Here is a 13,336-nt window from a genome sequence, read left to right as displayed (position 1 = left end):
TGAAGGAGTGTTGAAGGAATTTTTAACTGGTTATTCTGCTCTTCAGTAACTTGAACTAAAAGCTAGTGTTGGCTGAATTTTGTTATTTGCTAGTAATTACAGGTGTGGGGGTAGCCACATTCAGTGATTTCCTGTCCTTGCATATTTAAACTGGTGCATGTGAAATAATTCCTGCTTTAAAACTTCAGCTTGGCAAGCTAAGAACTTGGTTATATTCAACTGGACGTATAAGAGAATTTAAGTACCTTTTATGCACTTTTTCTTTTAAAAATACAGTATTTAAATTGATTTAAACTGTGTATGAAGGAGTGTTGAAGGAATTTTTAACTGGTTATTCTGCTCTTCAGTAACTTGAACTAAAAGCTAGTGTTGGCTGAATTTTGTTATTTGCTAGTAATTACAGGTGTGGGGTAGCCACATTCAGTGATTTCCTGTCCTTGCATATTTAAACTGGTGCATGTGAAATAATTCCTGCTTTAAAACTTCAGCTTGGCAAGCTAAGAACTTGGTTATATTCAACTGGACGTATAAGAGAATTTAAGTACCTTTTTATGCACTTTTTCTTTTAAAAAATACAGTATTTAAATTGATTTAAACTGTGTATGAAGGAGTGTTGAAGGAATTTTTAACTGGTTATTCTGCTCTTCAGTAACTTGAACTAAAAGCTAGTGTTGGCTGAATTTTGTTATTTGCTAGTAATTACAGGTGTGGGGTAGCCACATTCAGTGATTTCCTGTCCTTGCATATTTAAACTGGTGCATGTGAAATAATTCCTGCTTTAAAACTTCAGCTTGGCAAGCTAAGAACTTGGTTATATTCAACTGGACGTATAAGAGAATTTAAGTACCTTTTATGCACTTTTTCTTTTAAAAATACAGTATTTAAATTGATTTAAACTGTGTATGAAGGAGTGTTGAAGGAATTTTTAACTGGTTATTCTGCTCTTCAGTAACTTGAACTAAAAGCTAGTGTTGGCTGAATTTTGTTATTTGCTAGTAATTACAGGTGTGGGGGTAGCCACATTCAGTGATTTCCTGTCCTTGCATATTTAAACTGGTGCATGTGAAATAATTCCTGCTTTAAAACTTCAGCTTGGCAAGCTAAGAACTTGGTTATATTCAACTGGACGTATAAGAGAATTTAAGTACCTTTTTTGCACTTTTTCTTTTAAAAAATACAGTATTTAAATAGATTTAAACTGTGTATGAAGGAGTGTTGAAGGAATTTTTAACTGGTTATTCTGCTCTTCAGTAACTTGAACTAAAAGCTAGTGTTGGCTGAATTTTGTTATTTGCTAGTAATTACAGGTGTGGGGGTAGCCACATTCAGTGATTTCCTGTCCTTGCATATTTAAACTGGTGCATGTGAAATAATTCCTGCTTTAAAACTTCAGCTTGGCAAGCTAAGAACTTGGTTATATTCAACTGGACGTATAAGAGAATTTAAGTACCTATTTATGCACTTTTTCTTTTAAAAATACAGTATTTAAATTGATTTAAACTGTGTATGAAGGAGTGTTGAAGGAATTTTTAACTGGTTATTCTGCTCTTCAGTAACTTGAACTAAAAGCTAGTGTTGGCTGAATTTTGTTATTTGCTAGTAATTACAGGTGTTGGGGTAGCCACATTCAGTGATTTCCTGTCCTTGCATATTTAAACTGGTGCATGTGAAATAATTCCTGCTTTAAAACTTCAGCTTGGCAAGCTAAGAACTTGGTTATATTCAACTGGACGTATAAGAGAATTTAAGTACCTCTTTATGCACTTTTTTTTTTTAAAAAATACAGTATTTAAATTGATTTAAACTGTGTATGAAGGAGTGTTGAAGGAATTTTAACTGGTTATTCTGCTCTTCAGTAACTTGAACTAAAAGCTAGTGTTGGCTGAATTTTGTTATTTGCTAGTAATTACAGGTGTGGGGTAGCCACATTCAGTGATTTCCTGTCCTTGCATATTTAAACTGGTGCATGTGAAATAATTCCTGCTTTAAAACTTCAGCTTGGCAAGCTAAGAACTTGGTTATATTCAACTGGACGTATAAGAGAATTTAAGTACCTTTTATGCACTTTTTCTTTTAAAAATACAGTATTTAAATTGATTTAAACTGTGTATGAAGGAGTGTTGAAGGAATTTTTAACTGGTTATTCTGCTCTTCAGTAACTTGAACTAAAAGCTAGTGTTGGCTGAATTTTGTTATTTGCTAGTAATTACAGGTGTGGGGGTAGCCACATTCAGTGATTTCCTGTCCTTGCATATTTAAACTGGTGCATGTGAAATAATTCCTGCTTTAAAACTTCAGCTTGGCAAGCTAAGAACTTGGTTATATTCAACTGGACGTATAAGAGAATTTAAGTACCTTTTATGCACTTTTTCTTTTAAAAATACAGTATTTAAATTGATTTAAACTGTGTATGAAGGAGTGTTGAAGGAATTTTTAACTGGTTATTCTGCTCTTCAGTAACTTGAACTAAAAGCTAGTGTTGGCTGAATTTTGTTATTTGCTAGTAATTACAGGTGTGGGGTAGCCACATTCAGTGATTTCCTGTCCTTGCATATTTAAACTGGTGCATGTGAAATAATTCCTGCTTTAAAACTTCAGCTTGGCAAGCTAAGAACTTGGTTATATTCAACTGGACGTATAAGAGAATTTAAGTACCTTTTATGCACTTTTTCTTTTAAAAAATACAGTATTTAAATTGATTTAAACTGTGTATGAAGGAGTGTTGAAGGAATTTTAACTGGTTATTCTGCTCTTCAGTAACTTGAACTAAAAGCTAGTGTTGGCTGAATTTTGTTATTTGCTAGTAATTACAGGTGTGGGGTAGCCACATTCAGTGATTTCCTGTCCTTGCATATTTAAACTGGTGCATGTGAAATAATTCCTGCTTTAAAACTTCAGCTTGGCAAGCTAAGAACTTGGTTATATTCAACTGGACGTATAAGAGAATTTAAGTACCTTTTTATGCACTTTTTCTTTTAAAAATACAGTATTTAAATTGATTTAAACTGTGTATGAAGGAGTGTTGAAGGAATTTTTAACTGGTTATTCTGCTCTTCAGTAACTTGAACTAAAAGCTAGTGTTGGCTGAATTTTGTTATTTGCTAGTAATTACAGGTGTGGGGGTAGCCACATTCAGTGATTTCCTGTCCTTGCATATTTAAACTGGTGCATGTGAAATAATTCCTGCTTTAAAACTTCAGCTTGGCAAGCTAAGAACTTGGTTATATTCAACTGGACGTATAAGAGAATTTAAGTACCTTTTATGCACTTTTTCTTTTAAAAAATACAGTATTTAAATTGATTTAAACTGTGTATGAAGGAGTGTTGAAGGAATTTTTAACTGGTTATTCTGCTCTTCAGTAACTTGAACTAAAAGCTAGTGTTGGCTGAATTTTGTTATTTGCTAGTAATTACAGGTGTGGGGTAGACACATTCAGTGATTTCCTGTCCTTGCATATTTAAACTGGTGCATGTGAAATAATTCCTGCTTTAAAACTTCAGCTTGGCAAGCTAAGAACTTGGTTATATTCAACTGGACGTATAAGAGAATTTAAGTACCTTTTTATGCACTTTTTCTTTTAAAAAATACAGTATTTAAATTGATTTAAACTGTGTATGAAGGAGTGTTGAAGGAATTTTTAACTGGTTATTCTGCTCTTCAGTAACTTGAACTAAAAGCTAGTGTTGGCTGAATTTTGTTATTTGCTAGTAATTACAGGTGTGGGGGTAGCCACATTCAGTGATTTCCTGTCCTTGCATATTTAAACTGGTGCATGTGAAATAATTCCTGCTTTAAAACTTCAGCTTGGCAAGCTAAGAACTTGGTTATATTCAACTGGACGTATAAGAGAATTTAAGTACCTTTTTATGCACTTTTTCTTTTAAAAAATACAGTATTTAAATTGATTTAAACTGTGTATGAAGGAGTGTTGAAGGAATTTTTAACTGGTTATTCTGCTCTTCAGTAACTTGAACTAAAAGCTAGTGTTGGCTGAATTTTGTTATTTGCTAGTAATTACAGGTGTGGGGTAGCCACATTCAGTGATTTCCTGTCCTTGCATATTTAAACTGGTGCATGTGAAATAATTCCTGCTTTAAAACTTCAGCTTGGCAAGCTAAGAACTTGGTTATATTCAACTGGACGTATAAGAGAATTTAAGTACCTTTTATGCACTTTTTCTTTTAAAAAATACAGTATTTAAATTGATTTAAACTGTGTATGAAGGAGTGTTGAAGGAATTTTTAACTGGTTATTCTGCTCTTCAGTAACTTGAACTAAAAGCTAGTGTTGGCTGAATTTTGTTATTTGCTAGTAATTACAGGTGTGGGGTAGCCACATTCAGTGATTTCCTGTCCTTGCATATTTAAACTGGTGCATGTGAAATAATTCCTGCTTTAAAACTTCAGCTTGGCAAGCTAAGAACTTGGTTATATTCAACTGGACGTATAAGAGAATTTAAGTACCTTTTTATGCACTTTTTCTTTTAAAAAATACAGTATTTAAATTGATTTAAACTGTGTATGAAGGAGTGTTGAAGGAATTTTTAACTGGTTATTCTGCTCTTCAGTAACTTGAACTAAAAGCTAGTGTTGGCTGAATTTTGTTATTTGCTAGTAATTACAGGTGTGGGGGTAGCCACATTCAGTGATTTCCTGTCCTTGCATATTTAAACTGGTGCATGTGAAATAATTCCTGCTTTAAAACTTCAGCTTGGCAAGCTAAGAACTTGGTTATATTCAACTGGACGTATAAGAGAATTTAAGTACCTTTTTATGCACTTTTCTTTTAAAAATACAGTATTTAAATTGATTTAAACTGTGTATGAAGGAGTGTTGAAGGAATTTTTAACTGGTTATTCTGCTCTTCAGTAACTTGAACTAAAAGCTAGTGTTGGCTGAATTTTGTTATTTGCTAGTAATTACAGGTGTGGGGTAGCCACATTCAGTGATTTCCTGTCCTTGCATATTTAAACTGGTGCATGTGAAATAATTCCTGCTTTAAAACTTCAGCTTGGCAAGCTAAGAACTTGGTTATATTCAACTGGACGTATAAGAGAATTTAAGTACCTTTTATATGCACTTTTTTTTAAAAAATACAGTATTTAAATTGATTTAAACTGTGTATGAAGGAGTGTTGAAGGAATTTTTAACTGGTTATTCTGCTCTTCAGTAACTTGAACTAAAAGCTAGTGTTGGCTGAATTTTGTTATTTGCTAGTAATTACAGGTGTGGGGGTAGCCACATTCAGTGATTTCCTGTCCTTGCATATTTAAACTGGTGCATGTGAAATAATTCCTGCTTTAAAACTTCAGCTTGGCAAGCTAAGAACTTGGTTATATTCAACTGGACGTATAAGAGAATTTAAGTACCTTTTTATGCACTTTTTCTTTTAAAAATACAGTATTTAAATTGATTTAAACTGTGTATGAAGGAGTGTTGAAGGAATTTTTAACTGGTTATTCTGCTCTTCAGTAACTTGAACTAAAAGCTAGTGTTGGCTGAATTTTGTTATTTGCTAGTAATTACAGGTGTGGGGGTAGCCACATTCAGTGATTTCCTGTCCTTGCATATTTAAACTGGTGCATGTGAAATAATTCCTGCTTTAAAACTTCAGCTTGGCAAGCTAAGAACTTGGTTATATTCAACTGGACGTATAAGAGAATTTAAGTACCTTTTATATGCACTTTATTGTTTAAAAATACAGTATTTAAATTGATTTAAACTGTGTATGAAGGAGTGTTGAAGGAATTTTTAACTGGTTATTCTGCTCTTCAGTAACTTGAACTAAAAGCTAGTGTTGGCTGAATTTTGTTATTTGCTAGTAATTACAGGTGTGGGGGTAGCCACATTCAGTGATTTCCTGTCCTTGCATATTTAAACTGGTGCATGTGAAATAATTCCTGCTTTAAAACTTCAGCTTGGCAAGCTAAGAACTTGGTTATATTCAACTGGACGTATAAGAGAATTTAAGTACCTTTTATGCACTTTTCTTTTAAAAAATACAGTATTTAAATTGATTTAAACTGTGTATGAAGGAGTGTTGAAGGAATTTTTAACTGGTTATTCTGCTCTTCAGTAACTTGAACTAAAAGCTAGTGTTGGCTGAATTTTGTTATTTGCTAGTAATTACAGGTGTGGGGGTAGCCACATTCAGTGATTTCCTGTCCTTGCATATTTAAACTGGTGCATGTGAAATAATTCCTGCTTTAAAACTTCAGCTTGGCAAGCTAAGAACTTGGTTATATTCAACTGGACGTATAAGAGAATTTAAGTACCTTTTTATGCACTTTTTTTTAAAAATACAGTATTTAAATTGATTTAAACTGTGTATGAAGGAGTGTTGAAGGAATTTTTAACTGGTTATTCTGCTCTTCAGTAACTTGAACTAAAAGCTAGTGTTGGCTGAATTTTGTTATTTGCTAGTAATTACAGGTGTGGGGGTAGCCACATTCAGTGATTTCCTGTCCTTGCATATTTAAACTGGTGCATGTGAAATAATTCCTGCTTTAAAACTTCAGCTTGGCAAGCTAAGAACTTGGTTATATTCAACTGGACGTATAAGAGAATTTAAGTACCTTTTATGCACTTTTCTTTAAAAATACAGTATTTAAATTGATTTAAACTGTGTATGAAGGAGTGTTGAAGGAATTTTTAACTGGTTATTCTGCTCTTCAGTAACTTGAACTAAAAGCTAGTGTTGGCTGAATTTTGTTATTTGCTAGTAATTACAGGTGTGGGGGTAGCCACATTCAGTGATTTCCTGTCCTTGCATATTTAAACTGGTGCATGTGAAATAATTCCTGCTTTAAAACTTCAGCTTGGCAAGCTAAGAACTTGGTTATATTCAACTGGACGTATAAGAGAATTTAAGTACCTTTTATGCACTTTTCTTTTAAAAATACAGTATTTAAATTGATTTAAACTGTGTATGAAGGAGTGTTGAAGGAATTTTAACTGGTTATTCTGCTCTTCAGTAACTTGAACTAAAAGCTAGTGTTGGCTGAATTTTGTTATTTGCTAGTAATTACAGGTGTGGGGTAGCCACATTCAGTGATTTCCTGTCCTTGCATATTTAAACTGGTGCATGTGAAATAATTCCTGCTTTAAAACTTCAGCTTGGCAAGCTAAGAACTTGGTTATATTCAACTGGACGTATAAGAGAATTTAAGTACCTTTTTATGCACTTTTCTTTTAAAAAATACAGTATTTAAATTGATTTAAACTGTGTATGAAGGAGTGTTGAAGGAATTTTTAACTGGTTATTCTGCTCTTCAGTAACTTGAACTAAAAGCTAGTGTTGGCTGAATTTTGTTATTTGCTAGTAATTACAGGTGTGGGGGTAGCCACATTCAGTGATTTCCTGTCCTTGCATATTTAAACTGGTGCATGTGAAATAATTCCTGCTTTAAAACTTCAGCTTGGCAAGCTAAGAACTTGGTTATATTCAACTGGACGTATAAGAGAATTTAAGTACCTTTTTATGCACTTTTTCTTTTAAAAAATACAGTATTTAAATTGATTTAAACTGTGTATGAAGGAGTGTTGAAGGAATTTTTAACTGGTTATTCTGCTCTTCAGTAACTTGAACTAAAAGCTAGTGTTGGCTGAATTTTGTTATTTGCTAGTAATTACAGGTGTGGGGGTAGCCACATTCAGTGATTTCCTGTCCTTGCATATTTAAACTGGTGCATGTGAAATAATTCCTGCTTTAAAACTTCAGCTTGGCAAGCTAAGAACTTGGTTATATTCAACTGGACGTATAAGAGAATTTAAGTACCTTTTATGCACTTTTTTTAAAAAATACAGTATTTAAATTGATTTAAACTGTGTATGAAGGAGTGTTGAAGGAATTTTTAACTGGTTATTCTGCTCTTCAGTAACTTGAACTAAAAGCTAGTGTTGGCTGAATTTTGTTATTTGCTAGTAATTACAGGTGTGGGGTAGCCACATTCAGTGATTTCCTGTCCTTGCATATTTAAACTGGTGCATGTGAAATAATTCCTGCTTTAAAACTTCAGCTTGGCAAGCTAAGAACTTGGTTATATTCAACTGGACGTATAAGAGAATTTAAGTACCTTTTATGCACTTTTCTTTTTAAAAAATACAGTATTTAAATTGATTTAAACTGTGTATGAAGGAGTGTTGAAGGAATTTTTAACTGGTTATTCTGCTCTTCAGTAACTTGAACTAAAAGCTAGTGTTGGCTGAATTTTGTTATTTGCTAGTAATTACAGGTGTGGGGTAGCCACATTCAGTGATTTCCTGTCCTTGCATATTTAAACTGGTGCATGTGAAATAATTCCTGCTTTAAAACTTCAGCTTGGCAAGCTAAGAACTTGGTTATATTCAACTGGACGTATAAGAGAATTTAAGTACCTTTTATGCACTTTTCTTTTAAAAATACAGTATTTAAATTGATTTAAACTGTGTATGAAGGAGTGTTGAAGGAATTTTTAACTGGTTATTCTGCTCTTCAGTAACTTGAACTAAAAGCTAGTGTTGGCTGAATTTTGTTATTTGCTAGTAATTACAGGTGTGGGGTAGCCACATTCAGTGATTTCCTGTCCTTGCATATTTAAACTGGTGCATGTGAAATAATTCCTGCTTTAAAACTTCAGCTTGGCAAGCTAAGAACTTGGTTATATTCAACTGGACGTATAAGAGAATTTAAGTACCTTTTTATGCACTTTTTAAAAAATACAGTATTTAAATTGATTTAAACTGTGTATGAAGGAGTGTTGAAGGAATTTTTAACTGGTTATTCTGCTCTTCAGTAACTTGAACTAAAAGCTAGTGTTGGCTGAATTTTGTTATTTGCTAGTAATTACAGGTGTGGGGTAGCCACATTCAGTGATTTCCTGTCCTTGCATATTTAAACTGGTGCATGTGAAATAATTCCTGCTTTAAAACTTCAGCTTGGCAAGCTAAGAACTTGGTTATATTCAACTGGACGTATAAGAGAATTTAAGTACCTTTTTATGCACTTTTTCTTTTAAAAAATACAGTATTTAAATTGATTTAAACTGTGTATGAAGGAGTGTTGAAGGAATTTTTAACTGGTTATTCTGCTCTTCAGTAACTTGAACTAAAAGCTAGTGTTGGCTGAATTTTGTTATTTGCTAGTAATTACAGGTGTGGGGTAGCCACATTCAGTGATTTCCTGTCCTTGCATATTTAAACTGGTGCATGTGAAATAATTCCTGCTTTAAAACTTCAGCTTGGCAAGCTAAGAACTTGGTTATATTCAACTGGACGTATAAGAGAATTTAAGTACCTTTTATGCACTTTTCTTTTTAAAAATACAGTATTTAAATTGATTTAAACTGTGTATGAAGGAGTGTTGAAGGAATTTTTAACTGGTTATTCTGCTCTTCAGTAACTTGAACTAAAAGCTAGTGTTGGCTGAATTTTGTTATTTGCTAGTAATTACAGGTGTGGGGTAGCCACATTCAGTGATTTCCTGTCCTTGCATATTTAAACTGGTGCATGTGAAATAATTCCTGCTTTAAAACTTCAGCTTGGCAAGCTAAGAACTTGGTTATATTCAACTGGACGTATAAGAGAATTTAAGTACCTTTTTATGCACTTTTTCTTTAAAAATACAGTATTTAAATTGATTTAAACTGTGTATGAAGGAGTGTTGAAGGAATTTTTAACTGGTTATTCTGCTCTTCAGTAACTTGAACTAAAAGCTAGTGTTGGCTGAATTTTGTTATTTGCTAGTAATTACAGGTGTGGGGGTAGCCACATTCAGTGATTTCCTGTCCTTGCATATTTAAACTGGTGCATGTGAAATAATTCCTGCTTTAAAACTTCAGCTTGGCAAGCTAAGAACTTGGTTATATTCAACTGGACGTATAAGAGAATTTAAGTACCTTTTTATGCACTTTTTCTTTTTAAAAATACAGTATTTAAATTGATTTAAACTGTGTATGAAGGAGTGTTGAAGGAATTTTTAACTGGTTATTCTGCTCTTCAGTAACTTGAACTAAAAGCTAGTGTTGGCTGAATTTTGTTATTTGCTAGTAATTACAGGTGTGGGGTAGCCACATTCAGTGATTTCCTGTCCTTGCATATTTAAACTGGTGCATGTGAAATAATTCCTGCTTTAAAACTTCAGCTTGGCAAGCTAAGAACTTGGTTATATTCAACTGGACGTATAAGAGAATTTAAGTACCTTTTATGCACTTTTTTTAAAAATACAGTATTTAAATTGATTTAAACTGTGTATGAAGGAGTGTTGAAGGAATTTTTAACTGGTTATTCTGCTCTTCAGTAACTTGAACTAAAAGCTAGTGTTGGCTGAATTTTGTTATTTGCTAGTAATTACAGGTGTGGGGTAGCCACATTCAGTGATTTCCTGTCCTTGCATATTTAAACTGGTGCATGTGAAATAATTCCTGCTTTAAAACTTCAGCTTGGCAAGCTAAGAACTTGGTTATATTCAACTGGACGTATAAGAGAATTTAAGTACCTTTTATGCACTTTTTTTTAAAAAATACAGTATTTAAATTGATTTAAACTGTGTATGAAGGAGTGTTGAAGGAATTTTAACTGGTTATTCTGCTCTTCAGTAACTTGAACTAAAAGCTAGTGTTGGCTGAATTTTGTTATTTGCTAGTAATTACAGGTGTGGGGTAGCCACATTCAGTGATTTCCTGTCCTTGCATATTTAAACTGGTGCATGTGAAATAATTCCTGCTTTAAAACTTCAGCTTGGCAAGCTAAGAACTTGGTTATATTCAACTGGACGTATAAGAGAATTTAAGTACCTTTTATGCACTTTTTTTTAAAAATACAGTATTTAAATTGATTTAAACTGTGTATGAAGGAGTGTTGAAGGAATTTTTAACTGGTTATTCTGCTCTTCAGTAACTTGAACTAAAAGCTAGTGTTGGCTGAATTTTGTTATTTGCTAGTAATTACAGGTGTGGGGGTAGCCACATTCAGTGATTTCCTGTCCTTGCATATTTAAACTGGTGCATGTGAAATAATTCCTGCTTTAAAACTTCAGCTTGGCAAGCTAAGAACTTGGTTATATTCAACTGGACGTATAAGAGAATTTAAGTACCTTTTTATGCACTTTTCTTTTAAAAAATACAGTATTTAAATTGATTTAAACTGTGTATGAAGGAGTGTTGAAGGAATTTTTAACTGGTTATTCTGCTCTTCAGTAACTTGAACTAAAAGCTAGTGTTGGCTGAATTTTGTTATTTGCTAGTAATTACAGGTGTGGGGGTAGCCACATTCAGTGATTTCCTGTCCTTGCATATTTAAACTGGTGCATGTGAAATAATTCCTGCTTTAAAACTTCAGCTTGGCAAGCTAAGAACTTGGTTATATTCAACTGGACGTATAAGAGAATTTAAGTACCTTTTATGCACTTTTCTTTTAAAAAATACAGTATTTAAATTGATTTAAACTGTGTATGAAGGAGTGTTGAAGGAATTTTTAACTGGTTATTCTGCTCTTCAGTAACTTGAACTAAAAGCTAGTGTTGGCTGAATTTTGTTATTTGCTAGTAATTACAGGTGTGGGGGTAGCCACATTCAGTGATTTCCTGTCCTTGCATATTTAAACTGGTGCATGTGAAATAATTCCTGCTTTAAAACTTCAGCTTGGCAAGCTAAGAACTTGGTTATATTCAACTGGACGTATAAGAGAATTTAAGTACCTTTTATGCACTTTTTCTTTTAAAAAATACAGTATTTAAATTGATTTAAACTGTGTATGAAGGAGTGTTGAAGGAATTTTTAACTGGTTATTCTGCTCTTCAGTAACTTGAACTAAAAGCTAGTGTTGGCTGAATTTTGTTATTTGCTAGTAATTACAGGTGTGGGGTAGCCACATTCAGTGATTTCCTGTCCTTGCATATTTAAACTGGTGCATGTGAAATAATTCCTGCTTTAAAACTTCAGCTTGGCAAGCTAAGAACTTGGTTATATTCAACTGGACGTATAAGAGAATTTAAGTACCTTTTATGCACTTTTTCTTTTAAAAAATACAGTATTTAAATTGATTTAAACTGTGTATGAAGGAGTGTTGAAGGAATTTTTAACTGGTTATTCTGCTCTTCAGTAACTTGAACTAAAAGCTAGTGTTGGCTGAATTTTGTTATTTGCTAGTAATTACAGGTGTGGGGGTAGCCACATTCAGTGATTTCCTGTCCTTGCATATTTAAACTGGTGCATGTGAAATAATTCCTGCTTTAAAACTTCAGCTTGGCAAGCTAAGAACTTGGTTATATTCAACTGGACGTATAAGAGAATTTAAGTACCTTTTATGCACTTTTTCTTTTAAAAATACAGTATTTAAATTGATTTAAACTGTGTATGAAGGAGTGTTGAAGGAATTTTTAACTGGTTATTCTGCTCTTCAGTAACTTGAACTAAAAGCTAGTGTTGGCTGAATTTTGTTATTTGCTAGTAATTACAGGTGTGGGGGTAGCCACATTCAGTGATTTCCTGTCCTTGCATATTTAAACTGGTGCATGTGAAATAATTCCTGCTTTAAAACTTCAGCTTGGCAAGCTAAGAACTTGGTTATATTCAACTGGACGTATAAGAGAATTTAAGTACCTTTTATGCACTTTTTCTTTTAAAAATACAGTATTTAAATTGATTTAAACTGTGTATGAAGGAGTGTTGAAGGAATTTTAACTGGTTATTCTGCTCTTCAGTAACTTGAACTAAAAGCTAGTGTTGGCTGAATTTTGTTATTTGCTAGTAATTACAGGTGTGGGGGTAGCCACATTCAGTGATTTCCTGTCCTTGCATATTTAAACTGGTGCATGTGAAATAATTCCTGCTTTAAAACTTCAGCTTGGCAAGCTAAGAACTTGGTTATATTCAACTGGACGTATAAGAGAATTTAAGTACCTTTATATGCACTTTTCTCTTTAAAAAAATACAGTATTTAAATTGATTTAAACTGTGTATGAAGGAGTGTTGAAGGAATTTTTAACTGGTTATTCTGCTCTTCAGTAACTTGAACTAAAAGCTAGTGTTGGCTGAATTTTGTTATTTGCTAGTAATTACAGGTGTGGGGGTAGCCACATTCAGTGATTTCCTGTCCTTGCATATTTAAACTGGTGCATGTGAAATAATTCCTGCTTTAAAACTTCAGCTTGGCAAGCTAAGAACTTGGTTATATTCAACTGGACGTATAAGAGAATTTAAGTACCTTTTTATATGCACTTTTTCTTTTAAAAAAATACAGTATTTAAATTGATTTAAACTGTGTATGAAGGAGTGTTGAAGGAATTTTTAACTGGTTATTCTGCTCTTCAGTAACTTGAACTAAAAGCTAGTGTTGGCTGAATTTTGTTATTTGCTAG

At 33.0% G+C, this 13,336-nt stretch overlaps 1 protein-coding gene across 1 annotated transcript in view; it reads left to right on the top strand.

Moving 5' to 3' along the window:
• The window catches only part of CACNA2D2 (calcium voltage-gated channel auxiliary subunit alpha2delta 2), a 5,241,953-nt gene that overhangs the window by 3,231,308 nt on the left and 1,997,309 nt on the right, over positions 1-13,336 (top strand). The window lies entirely within an intron of this gene.

This window comes from Protopterus annectens, chromosome 7.part0 (assembly GCF_019279795.1).
Source record: "Protopterus annectens isolate FY-2018-M chromosome 7.part0, PAN1.0, whole genome shotgun sequence".
In the NCBI taxonomy this organism is placed as follows: Eukaryota; Metazoa; Chordata; order Ceratodontiformes; family Protopteridae; genus Protopterus; species Protopterus annectens.
Note: the sequence above shows the minus strand (reverse complement) of the source record. Positions and strands in the feature narration are given on the sequence as shown.